This window comes from Phyllobates terribilis, unplaced genomic scaffold (genome assembly GCF_046119375.1).
Source record: "Phyllobates terribilis strain yellow unplaced genomic scaffold, ASM4611937v1 Scaffold_255__1_contigs__length_2797608, whole genome shotgun sequence".
Taxonomy (NCBI): domain Eukaryota; kingdom Metazoa; phylum Chordata; class Amphibia; order Anura; family Dendrobatidae; genus Phyllobates; species Phyllobates terribilis.
Genome location: NW_027363015.1, coordinates 1,286,596 through 1,300,547, shown reverse-complemented (window position 1 = coordinate 1,300,547; position 13,952 = coordinate 1,286,596). Strand labels below are relative to the sequence as shown.

Sequence of the window (13,952 nt, the reverse complement as noted above, 5' to 3'; positions counted from 1 at the left end):
GATGCATATATGAGTGGGACAGGATGGATATATGAAGGGGGGCAGGCTGGACACATGGAGGCCAGGATGGATATATGGGAGGGGCAGGCTGGACACATGGACACCAGAATGGATAGATGGGGGGCCACGCTGTACAAGGGACTTTATTACTGTTTAGGGGCCAGATTGAGGAACTTTATTAGTTTATGATGGCGAGTGGGGAACATTATTACTTTAGAGTCCAATTAGGGACATTATTACTTCTGTAATATAATTTTATTTTTAGGAAACTGTTTTCCGTAAGAGGGGACAAAAGGGGGGTCCTGTTACTGTGCAGGGCGCCACTATGTCGCTTTATTTCTTCAACTGGTGTAGTGTAGAAGCCTGGGGAAAAGTGGGAATGTGCTCTAAAAGAGATCAGTTATTGATAACTGTGTGTTATTTTCTGCAGAGATGATTCCTGGCTGGAAGAAGTGATGGTGGACTGTGCCAGATGAGGAAAAGCAAAGATGAAGAACTTCACCTAGAGACATCACTGGTGAGTCAGTGTATTACTGTACACTTACACAGGAGCTCTGTATATACTATATAGTGTATGTCACTGGTGACCAGTGTATTACCTATACACTATATACAGAGCTCCTGTGTATAATGTCACTCGTGATAACTGTATTACATGTACACTGACACTATATACAGAGATCCTGTTTATAATGTCACTGGGGATCACTGTATTACCTGTACACTGACACTATATACAGAGCTCATATGTATAGTGACAGTGTTGTTAGTATTGTGGTTTGTATTCCTGATCAGTAGTGTATTATTTGGTCACTATATGGTGGTAATATGTGGTCTGGTCATGGTGTGGTGATTTGTCCCTTTTGTATGTGATATTATTGGTGTTGTTATAGTGGATTATGTTGTGTATGGCGGTCATTTGTTCTCGCTGAGATTAACTAGGAAAAGATTTTTTTCCATGAGGCCACGGCTTCACTATCAGTATTTGGTCAGTATTTTTTCTCAGTAGTGAGAGCCAAAAGCAGGAGTGGGTGATAAATACAGAATTGGTGACTTGTTTCTATTCTACCTTTTCTCTGATTGTTCCTCACCTGGTTTTGGCTCCCACTCCTGAGAAAAAATCCTGACTGAATACTGATAGTGGGGCTGTGGCCTTAGAGATGAAATACTTGGAGCAGAGCGTCAGAGATGCACTCACAGGGGTTCTCCGGGGAGAACAAGTAATCCCCTCTCCACAGGATAAGTGATAACTTATTGATTGGTGGGGGTCTGACTACTGGGACCTGCAGCGATCGGCAGACTGTGGAGCTTTTCTCCCCATTACACTGGAGCTCATGTGCGACTCGACCACTGATCCATTCATTCCCTCAGGGGCTGTGAGCGCTGCTCTTTTTTGGAAGCCCCCAAGAGAAAGAATGAGGCTGTGGTCAGACGTCCCACCTGTCGCTGCATTTTAAAATGGGGATAAGTGTCCTGTCAGGGATAAAACTTCCCCATTCTTCCAATCAATAAGTGATCACCTATCCTGTGTAGCCCATGAATCTGTGATGACTTGTTTTAACCAAAGAAGCCCTTTCATGCAAACTACAGAAATTGTCCATCCCTGTTGTAGTCTGTGCAGAGTAGATGTGAGGAGCCGCCGGTCACTGCTCCACTATAACAGGGAGAGCAGAGAAGAGAGATCTGCATATTGCTGGAGGTGGCCCCTAGAGTCAGTGTCCCCTGTGGGCCCCAGACACCCCAGTCCGACCCTGCTGACATCTGATTAAGGCCCCGTTCACATGTCAGGTTTTAATCAGTGTTTTTTTCTAATTTTCATCTGATTTTGGTCAGTGTGTCAGTTTTTCTCCTCAGTGGGGCATATTTTTTTATATGTAAAGTAAAAAGCTAAAGGTTTCCTCGCCTCGCTTGCCCGGCCTATAGACACTGGAAAACAAGCAGTATAGGCAACATGGTTGGTTCTGGCCATTTTTTCTGACAGACTCGTTGACTTCAATAGATGATCTTTATCTACAAATCGGATGAAAATCGGACCGGTCTCAGTTCTGATTTGCAGATCAATCGTCCACAATAAATAGAGCTGTAAACCTGTCCCCGGTCTATAACGGAGCATATTCTACCTGCTAGAGAAATAACCAGACGTGAAAAGAGCCATGTGCTATTCTTACAGGGAAGGGGCCACGATTTTATGTTTTGTATTAATAATTATGTAATCAATTATTTTTAATACAAAATTAAATGTACCACTTTATTAGTTTTTTATTTATTTTTACATTGGCCACTAGGGGCTGCCATTTTTATTTGGGGGGTGTGTAAGAAGCACTCTTACACACCTCATTTACGGCAGCCCTGGCCATAAGAGACAGTAGTCTGTCACCGACCCTTTCTCTAACATTACAGGCCGCTCCTCCTGCCTCTAGCTGTGACCTGGGCACGCTCCCTTGGCTGTTCAGGTCGCAGCCGTGGGAGGAGATTGCAGCCATCTTTGTGGAGCCTGCAGTGTAAGCTGTACATTCCACCTGTCGTCGCACGCACTGCTCAGTCAGAGCATGCCATGACAGGAACTGCCGGGGAGGAAATGCCTAGGAGTGGACGTCCCGAGTGAGTATCTGCAGCGGCGCCGTGCGGTGATCTCAGCCTCTCAGCTGTTATCACCGCCGACATCTTCAGGCAACACAGACACAGCGCTGCGTGGGAACGTGGAAGGAGAGTAGAAGCGTTTGTTTTGTTTTTTTTCCCTTCGCATTGAATATATGGGGGCATATACCCACCAGGATGGAGGGGGGGGCATATACCCACCAGGATGGATGGAGGGGGGGGGCATATACCCACCAGGATGGATGGAGGGGGGGGGGCATATACCCACCAGGATGGATGGAGGGGGGGGGGGGCATATACCCACCAGGATGGATGGAGGGGGGGGGGCATATACCCACCAGGATGGATGGAGGGGGGGGGCATATACCCACCAGGATGGATGGAGGGGGGGGGCATATACCCACCAGGATGGATGGAGGGGGGGGGCATATACCCACCAGGATGGATGGAGGGGGGGGCATATACCCACCAGGATGGATGGAGGGGGGGGCATATACCCACCAGGATGGATGGAGGGGGGGGGGCATATACCCACCAGGATGGATGGAGGGGGGGGGGCATATACCCACCAGGATGGATGGATGGATGGAGGGGGGGGCATATACCCACCAGGATGGATGGAAGGGGGGGGGCCATATACCCACCAGGATGGATGGATGGAGGGGGGGGGGCATATACCCACCAGGATGGATGGAGGGGGGGGCATATACCCACCAGGATGGATGGAGGGGGGGGCATATACCCACCAGTATGGATGGAGGGGGGGGGCATATACCCACCAGTATGGAGGGGAGGATATATCCACCAGGATGGATGGATGGAGGGGGGCATATACTGACCGGGATGGATGGAGGGGCATATACATGTACCCAGGATGGATGGGGGTGTGTGACGCCTAGCTGCGCTTGGTATCACAGATCCTAGCAGGGTGTATTGATGGATTCCTCCACAAGAGGCCCCCATAACCATTCACACATCTCCACCTTCCACCTCAGACCATCAGAGGGAGCCCGTTAGGGATAGATATATAAGGGAAGGTGGAGCCAGGCAGCAGTTAGTCTAGACTGGAGTCGACAGAAAGCAAACCTGTTGAGAGAGTTCCTGCAATGCAAAAGCCTGAGAGAGGTCAGTCTGCAGTGGAGCACGTTCTAGACTCAGTTGTAGCTCAGAGAGGTGAGCTTTAGGTGTGCCGGCGCCATAAGATCGGTGAAGCGCGTCAACCTGCCGTTAGTGTGTATAGCCTAGTGAGGGCCCGAGTAGGCCGAAGGCGAGTGGAGAGTTAATACATAGGGGGCAGAGGAGCTTAACTAGCTCACCCCGAAGAAGCAGTTACCGGACATCGGGTCCGAAGCTTACCGGGATCTCCACGACCCAGTAAGATATAACCAGAATCCCTGGAGAACTACAAGTCCCAGTATCGCAAAAGTGCTGATACGTAATAGAGCCAGGAGACACATAGGCCCCTTAAGTCGGGAGCGTGTAATCCAAGAAAAGGCCATACCACAAGGTCAGCCAGCGCAGGACAGAGACAAAGTTAGGCCTTGCTCCAGGAAGGTCAGAAACTTACTACGCAGAGGCAAGAAACAGGAGGCCCAAAACCCGCTCATTGGGGAGGATCCTGACGTGCACCCTTCACCCTACAGTGCTCTGGGACGTGCCTGAATTTCCATCAGTAAAAGGTACTGAAGTGACAATCGTGTCTGTCCCTGTTCTTGCTCTGACCCGGCTGGGTCTCTCCGTCCTGCTTTCCCCGTCCATACGCTGCCCTGAGGCCTAGCTCCACCTGTGGGAAGCTATACCATCGAGCTGCCTTATCACCGGCCTCAGTGGACTGCGCAGCGCTGGTGATCCTCACCAGAAACCACAGGTGGCGTCACAAACTCTTTTATAAACTTCACAAATCACCAACCCTTTTAAAGGAGCGACCCCAGGGTACGGGCCCGGGAGCCGACCACCGCGACATCCCTAAAGGCCCGGGTACCGAGTCATACCCATTCCCCTGGGCTAGTCAGGGGCATATAAACCTACCCAGCATCGATGGATGGAGGGGGCATTTACACCTACCCAGGATGGATGGAGGGGGCATTTACACCTACCCAGGATGGATGGATGGAGGGGCATTTACACCTACCCAGGATGGATGGATGGAGGGGCATTTACACCTACCCAGGATGGAGGGGGCATCTACACCTAACCAGGTTGGATGGAGGGGCATATACACCTACCAGAATAGACTACCCAGGATGGATGGATGGATGGAGGGGCATCTACACCTAACCAGGATGGATGAATGGAGGGGGCATCTACACCTAACCAGGTTGGATGGAGGGGCATATACACCTACCAGAATAGACTACCCAGGATGGATGGAGGGGCATCTACACCTACCCAGAATGGATGAAGGGGCATATACACCTACCCAGGATGGATGGATGGAGGGGCATATACACCTACCCAGGATGGATGGAGGGGCATATACACCTACCCAGGATGGATGGAGGGGGCATATACACCTACCCAGGATGGATGGATGGCTGGAGGGGCATATACAGCTACCCAGGATGGATGGAGGGGCCGATACACCTACCCAGGATGGATGGAGGGGCCTATACACCTACCCAGGATGGATGGATGGAGGGGAATATACACCTACCCAGGATGGAAGGGCATATACACCTACCCAGGATGGATGGATGGAGGGGCATATACACCTACCCAGGATGGATGGAGGGGCAAATACTCCTACACTGGATGGACGGAGGGGCATATACACCTACCCAGGATGGATGGATGGATGGAGGGGCATATACACCTTCCCAGGATGGATGGATGGAGGGGTATTCGCATCTACCATGGATGGATGGAGGGGCATCTACACCTACCCAGGATGGATTGATGGATGGAGGGGCATCTACACCTACCCGGAGTGGATGGATGGAGGGGCATTTACACCTACCCAGGATGGATGGATGGAGGGGCATTTACACCTACCCAGGATGGATGGATGGATGAAGGGGCATATACACCTACCCAGGATGGATGGATGGATGGAGGGGCATCTACACTTAACCAGGATGGATGGATGGAGGGGCATCTACACCTAACCAGGATGGATGGAGGGGCATATACACCTAGCAGAATAGACTACCCAGGATGGATGGATGGATGGAGGGGCATCTACACCTAACCAGGATGGATGAATGGAGGGGGCATCTACACCTAACCAGGTTGGATGGAGGGGCATATACACCTACCAGAATAGACTACCCAGGATGGATGGAGGGGCATCTACACCTACCCAGAATGGATGAAGGGGCATATACACCTACCCAGGATGGCTGGAGGGGCATATACAGCTACTCAGGATGGATGGATGGGCATATACACCTACCCAGGATGGATGGAGGGGCATATACACCTACCCAGGATGGATGGATGGAAGAATGGATGGAGGGGTATTCGCATCTACCATGGATGGATGGAGGGGCATCTACACCTACCCAGGATGGATTGATGGATGGAGGGGCATCTACACCTACCCAGAGTGGATGGATGGAGGGGCATATACACCTACCAGAATAGACTGCTCAGGATGGATGGATGGATGGAGGGGCATCTATGCTTACCCAGTTTGGATGGATGGATGGAGGTGCATATACACCTACCCAGGATGGATGGATGGAGAGGTATCTACACCTACCCAGGATGGATGGAATGAGGGGCATATATGACGCGCCCCCTGGGACATATTCCTTTTTGAGGGGAATACCCGGCACCGGATCAGATGGGGGGGGTTTGTAGTCTCCGAGCGGCTGTGACCCGGCCCGTGCCCAGGGCGTCAAGCTCAGTGTTATGTGGCAGTCCTACAGATGTTATTAAGAGTTCTTTTGTGTCGACTACGCCACCCGTTGTGATGCGGTCACTGTGGCCGCCGCTGCAGCAGGGTCCGCTGAGGCTGATGGTGGGTGCGCAGCTTGGTGGGATAACCCCCAACGGGAGGGGTATAGCCTCAGAGGGGACAGGCGCAGAGGATGGGGGTTGTGGTGGTGTAGTGCAGACGGCAGTGAAGACAGAGTCGGGTTGTGCAGTTAAGGGTGTTTACTTACTGCAGATGTTGTACTGGTCACTCCAGCTGCTAGTGACCACCCGAGCCGTGCTGCGTCCACCAGGTCCTGGATCCAGCCAACCCCCAAACAAGTCCGGAGCGTGGCCCTGAGCTCTCTTTCTGTCCCGTTCTCTGGCCGTCCCCACCAGTAATCCACCTAGGTCCAGCTCCCTCGGGCCTTCTGTTGGGACACCCTTGGCCCTGGGTTCCCTGACCCTTCATGTGGTGTGCCTTCGGGGTGGATGTGATGGGTGACCGTGGCAGACGCTGCCCACGGTCTCCGGTCTCTGGCTGGGGAATGTTTTTACCCCCACCAGCTTGGGTTCCGGTACCCTGATGCCGACTCTTCACCCGGTGCTTTGAGTTGGGATCTCAGAGTCCTTCTCTTCTGTGCTCTGGGTCTCTCTCTTTTCTCCTCTCTCACTCTGGGTCTTTGTCTTTCTTCTCTCCTCTGCTCCTGACTTGTTCTCTGCAGCTGACTGACTCTCTGCATCTGATCCTCTGCATCTGACCCTGATCTTAGTTGGTGCCCACCTTATATACTCCCTCTATGTGTGAGCTCAGGTGACCAGCACCCAATGAGCTCCTATCTTTACCCAGGCTGCTCCCCCTATCTGCCCCTACACTACTTGGGATGTACCACCCCCCTCCCACTCCAGCCAGGAACAGACTCGGTCGTACCTGCACATTTCTAAGTGGGAGTACCGTCGGCCTGTTCCCCGGAAATGGGATGTGTGTAGTGCATGCAGCCTACCGAGCTCAGATCCACACTCCATCCTTGCCCGGGAGTGGAATATCACACCTCTGGGTTGAGGTGCAATACCCCTGTAGCAGCCGAATCCTCAGGGTGCTACATTTACACCTACCCAGAATGGATGGATGGAGGGGCATCTACCCCTACCCACGATGGATGGATGGAGGGGCATCTACACTTACGCAGGATGAATGGATGGATGGAAGGGCATCTACACCTACCCAGGATGGGTGGATGGATGGAGGGGCATCTAGACTTACCCAGGATGTATGGATGGATGGAGGGGCATATACACCTACCCAGAGTGGACGGATGGAGGGGCATCTACCCCTACCCACGATGGATGGATGGAGGGGAATCTACACTTACTCAGGATGGATGGATGGAAGGGCATCTACACCTACCCAGGATGGGTGGATGGATGGGCATCTAGACCTACCCAGGATGTATGGATGGATGGAGGGGCATATACACCTACCCAGAGTGGATGGATGGAGGGGCATATACACCTACCAGGATGGATGGATGGGCATATACATCTACTCAGGATGGATGGATGGATGGAGGGGCATATACACCTACTCAGGATGGATGGATGGAGGGGCATATACACCTACTCAGGATGGATGGATGGAGGGGCATATACAGCTACCCAGGATGGATGGAGAGGCCGATACACCTACCCAGGATGGATGGAAGGGCATATTCACCTACCCAGGATGGATGGATGGAGGGGCATATACACCTACCGAGAATGGATGGAAGGAGGGGCATATACACCTACCAGAATAGACTGCGCAGGATGGATGGATGGAGTGGTATCTACACCTACTATGGATGGATGGAGGGGCATCTACACCTACCCAGGATGGATTGATGGATGGAGGGGCATCTACACCTACCGAGAATGGACGAATGGAGGGGCATCTACACCTACCGAGAATGGATGGATGGAGGGACATATACACCTACCCAGGATGGATGGATGGAGGGGCATCTACGCCTACCCAGAATGGATGGATGGATGAAGGGTCATATACACTCACCCAGGATGGATGGATGGAGGGGGAAATACACCTACTCAGGATGGATGGAGGGGCATATACACCTACCCAGGATGGATGGAGGGGCAAATACTCCTACCCAGGATGGATGGATGGATGGAGGGGCATATACACCTACCAGAATAGACTACCCAGGATGGATGGAGGTGCATCTACGCAAACCCAGAATGGATGGATGAAGGGGCATATACACCTACCCAGATTGGATGGATGGATGGATGAAGGGGCATATACACCTACCCAGATTGGATGGATGGATGGATGGATGGAGGTGCATATACACCTACCCAGGATGGATGGATGGAAAGGTATCTACGCCTACCCAGGATGGATGGATGGAGGGGCATATACACCTACCCAGAATGGATGGATGGAGGGGCATATACACCTACCCAGAATAGATGGATGGAGGGGCATCTACCCCTACCCAGGATGGATGGATGGAGGGGCATCTACACTTACCCAGGATGAATGGATGGATGGAAGGGCATCTACACCTACCCAGGATGGGTGGATGGATGGAGGGGCATCTAGACCTACCCAGGATGTATGGATGGATGGAGGGGCATCTACACCTACCCAGGATGGATGGATGGATGGAGGGGCATCTACACCTACCCAGGATGAATAGATGGAGGGGCATCTACGCCTACCCAGAATGGATGGATGGAGGGGCATATACACCTACCCAGGATGGATTGATGGATGGAGGGGCATATACACCTACCCAGGATGGATGGATGGGCATATACACCTACTCAGGATGGATGGATGGAGGGGCATATACAGCTACCCAGGATGGATGGAGAGGCCGATACACCTACCCAGGATGGATGGAAGGGCATATTCACCTACCCAGGATGGATGGATGGAGGGGCATATACACCTACCCACTATGGATGGAGGGGCAAATACTCCTACCCAGGATGAATGGAGGGGCATATACACCTACCCAGAATGGATGGATGGAGTGGTATCTACACCTACTATGGATGGATGGAGGGGCATCTACACCTACCCAGGATGGATTGATGGATGGAGGGGCATGTACACCTACCGAGAATGGACGAATGGAGGGGCATCTACACCTACCGAGAATGGACGAATGGAGGGGCATCTACACCTACCGAGAATGGATGGATGGAGGGGCATATACACCTACCAGAATAGACTGCGCAGGATGGATGGATGGATGGAGGGGCATCTACGCCTACCCAGAATGGATGGATGGATGAAGGGTCATATACACCTACCCAGGATGGATGGAGGGGCATATACACCTACCCAGGATGGATGGAGGTGCAAATACTCCTACCCAGGATGGATGGATGGATGGAGGGGCATATACACCTACCAGAATAGACTACCCAGGATGGATGGAGGTGCATCTACGCAAACCCAGAATGGATGGATGAAGGGGCATATACACCTACCCAGATTGGATGGATGCATGGATGGATGGATGGATGGAGGTGCATATACACCTACCCAGGATGGATGGATGGAAAGGTATCTACGCCTACCCAGGATGGATGGATGGATGGATGGAGGGGCATATACACCTACCCAGAATGGATGGATGGAGGGGCATATACACCTACCCAGAATGGATGGATGGAGTGGTATCTACACCTACTATGGATGGATGGAGGGGCATCTACACCTACCCAGGATGGATTGATGAATGGAGGGGCATCTACACCTACCGAGAATGGACGAATGGAGGGGCATCTACACCTACCGAGAATGGACGAATGGAGGGGCATCTACACCTACCGAGAATGGATGGATGGAGGGGCATATACACCTACCCAGGATGGATGGATAGAGGGGCATATACACCTACCAGAATAGACTGCGCAGGATGGATGGATGGATGGAGGGGCATCTACGCCTACCCATAATGGATGGATGGATGAAGGGTCATATACACCTACCCAGGATGGATGGAGGGGCATATACACCTACCCAGGATGGATGGAGGTGCAAATACTCCTACCCAGGATGGATGGATGGATGGAGGGGCATATACACCTACCAGAATAGACTACCCAGGATGGATGGAGGTGCATCTACGCAAACCCAGAATGGATGGATGAAGGCGCATATACACCTACCCAGATTGGATGGATGCATTGATGGATGGATGGAGGTGCATATACACCTACCCAGGATGGATGGATGGAAAGGTATCTACGCCTACCCAGGATGGATAGATGGAGGGGCATATACACCTACCCAGAATGGATGGATGGAGGGTCATATACACCTACCCAGGATGGATGGATGGAGGGGCATCTACCCCTACCCAGGATGGATGGATGGAGGGGCATCTACACTTGCCCCTCCATCCATCCATCCATTCATCCTGGGTAAGTGTAGATGCCCCTCCATCCATCCATCCTGGGTAGGTGTAGATGCCCCTCCATCCATCCATTCATCCTGGGTATCTACACCTACCCAGGATGGGTGGATGGATGGAGGGGCATCTACACCTACCCAGGATGTATAGATGGATGGAGGGGCATCTACACCTACCCAGGATGGATGGATGGATGGAGGGGCATCTACACCTACCCAGGATGAATGGATGGAGGGTCATCTACGCCTACCCAGAATGGATGGATGGAGGGGCATCTACACCTACCCAGAATGGATGGATGGAGGGGCATCTACGCCTACCCAGAATGGATGGAGGGGCATATACACCTACCCAGAATGGATGAATGGAGGGGCATATACACCTACCCAGAATGGATGGATGGAGGGGCATCTACGCCTACCCAGAATGGATGGATGGAGGGGCATCTACGCCTACCCAGAATGAATGGATGGAGGGGCATCTACGCCTACCCAGAATGAATGGATGGAGGGGCATATACACCTACCCAGAATGGATGAATGGAGGGGCATATACACCTACCCAGAATGGATGGATGGAGGACCATATACACCTACCCAGGATGGATGGAGGGGCATCTACACCTACCCAGGATGGATGGATGGAGGGGCATCTACTCCTACCCAAGATGGATGGATGGCGGGGCATCTACTCCTACCCAAGATGGATGGATGGCGGGGCATATACACCTACCCAGGATGGATGGAGAAGCATATACACCTACCCAGGATGGATGGAGGGGCATGTATACCTACCCAGGATGGATGGATGGCGGGGCATATACACCTACCCAGGATGGATGGATGGGGACGCATGGATTCCACTCAGTATCAGCAGATTCTTGACAATAATGTTCAAGAATCAGTGATAAAGTTGAAGTTACGCAGGGGATGGATCTTTCAGCAAGACAATGATCCAAAACACGGCTCCAAATCTACTCAGGCATTCATGCAGAGGAACAATTACAATGTTCTGGAATGGCCATCCCAGTCCCCAGACCTGAATATCGTTGAACATCTGTGGGATCATTTGAAGAGGGCTGTCCATGCTCGGCGACCATCAAACTTAACTGAACTGGAATTGTTTTGTAAAGAGGAATGGTCAAAAATACCTTCATCCAGGATCCAGGAAATCATTAAAAGCTACAGGAAGCGACTAGAGGCTGTTATTTTTGCAAAAGTAGGATCTACTAAATATTAATGTCACTTTTCTGGTGAGGTGCCCATACTTATGCACCTGTCAAATTTTGTTTGAATGCAGATTGCACATTTTCTGTTAGTACAATAAACCTCGTTTCAAGGCAGAAACATTACTGTGTCCAACAGTTATTACATATATCAAACTGAAATAGCTGTTGCAAAAACACCAATTTTTATAAAACCTTAAGCTTAAGATTAATAGGGGTGCCCAAACTTTTTCATATAACTGTATGTTCTAATTATATTTTTAATATGAACTATTGGCACAATAGTCAATGAATGTGACCTTTTTTCAGTCTCTATAACTATATAATGGAATCTTACTTATGGGCTATCTACTTTGTTTTAGGTTTTAAGCGCCACTTCTCTGACCGGACTTCTGGAAAAACTTCAGGACAGCAATGTGCTTCTGGATAAAATCATGAAAGGGCTGAATGCCTATCTGGAGAAGAAGAGGCTTTTTTCCCACGGTATAGTCCTTTCACTTGTTGCAATGATTCTATATACTCCTTAAAGAAATTTTTTTTTTTCTTATTTAAACGCATTGAAATCATTTTTGGAATTGGATTTCATTAATTTTGCACTGTTTGCCTTCTATTGGCTCTGTGTTGCGCTGGCTATTGGACTTATTTTTAATCTGTCTTTTTTCAGCTCCTCTTAGCCGATTTATGACCACAGATCACATCAAAGCTGAATGTGCAGGAAACAAAAAGCCTAACGGTGCAACATTTTTAATGAAACTGAATTGTCGCAAATACTCGCAATTAAATGGGTATTCCCATCTCCAAGATCCTATCCCAATATGTAGTAGGCGTAGTAATAATAATAATATTAGCAAATACCTCCAATTAGAAGTGTAGTATAGTTCTTCTGATTCGCTATGTCGCTTTCCCCATGTGCAAGGCATTGCAGTAGCTTCGGTATCCATGGTTACGACCACTCATATAGTGACAGTTATTTGCTAGTGGTCGTAAGCTAAGCTACTGCAATGCCCTGCACATGGGATAAGCGACAAAACAAATCAGAAGAACTATACTACACTTCTAATTGGAGGTATTTGCTAATATTATTATTATGACGCCTACTACATATTGGGGTAGAATATTCTGCTGAACAGTCATGTGTTTTTAATGGGGAGAGAGGAGAAAGTCAGTACTGGACACCTCCGGCAGCGGGTTATCTCCCCTGAGAACCAAAAGACCGGGTATTGAAATCCCATCTGCCCGATCCTTCTGGCCCTGACATCCTCTATCGGGGGAGAGTCAGGAGACCCCCATACACATCAGTGGGTAGGCCGGTCCTGCTGCAATCGTCAGGTTTAAACTATTTTAATCCAATGTGTATGGGGACTGAATCTTTACTTTAAAGCTTTGCTTTTCTATTTTCTCACAGACACTAATACAAATGGCGCCTGACCCAATACTTTAATGACATCTTTATCATATTGTGCATTTTCGCTTTAGCTTTTTCTTCCTGTCCAACGACGAAATGCTAGAAATTCTCTCTGAGACTAAAGATCCTCTGCGGGTCCAACCACATCTAAAGAAGGGCTTTGAAGGCATCGCAAAGCTGGAGTTCCTTCCTAACCTGGACATCAAAGCCATGTACAGCACCGAGGGGGAACGCGTAGAGCTCATCCAGACCATCTCCACCTCCGAGGCTCGGGGGGCCGTGGAGAAGTGGCTCATCCAAGGGGAAGATGTCATGTTAAGGAGCGTGCATGATGTTATTGCTCGGTCACGAATGGTACGGATCTACCTACAGACCAAAAGCATTAATTGGAACTAATCTAGTACTTTTATATTTGTATAAGATTATTTGGCAGCAGTGA

General features: G+C 50.3%; 1 long non-coding RNA gene across 1 annotated transcript; it reads left to right on the top strand.

Annotated features, from left to right (window-relative positions):
- Window positions 1-428: 428 nt before the first annotated feature.
- On the top strand, window positions 429-13,730 carry LOC141218963 (uncharacterized). Its single transcript, XR_012287594.1, has 3 exons — window positions 429-517; window positions 12,471-12,591; window positions 13,585-13,730. It is a non-coding gene; the product is annotated as an uncharacterized lncRNA (long non-coding RNA).
- The last annotated feature ends 222 nt before the right edge of the window (window positions 13,731-13,952 follow it).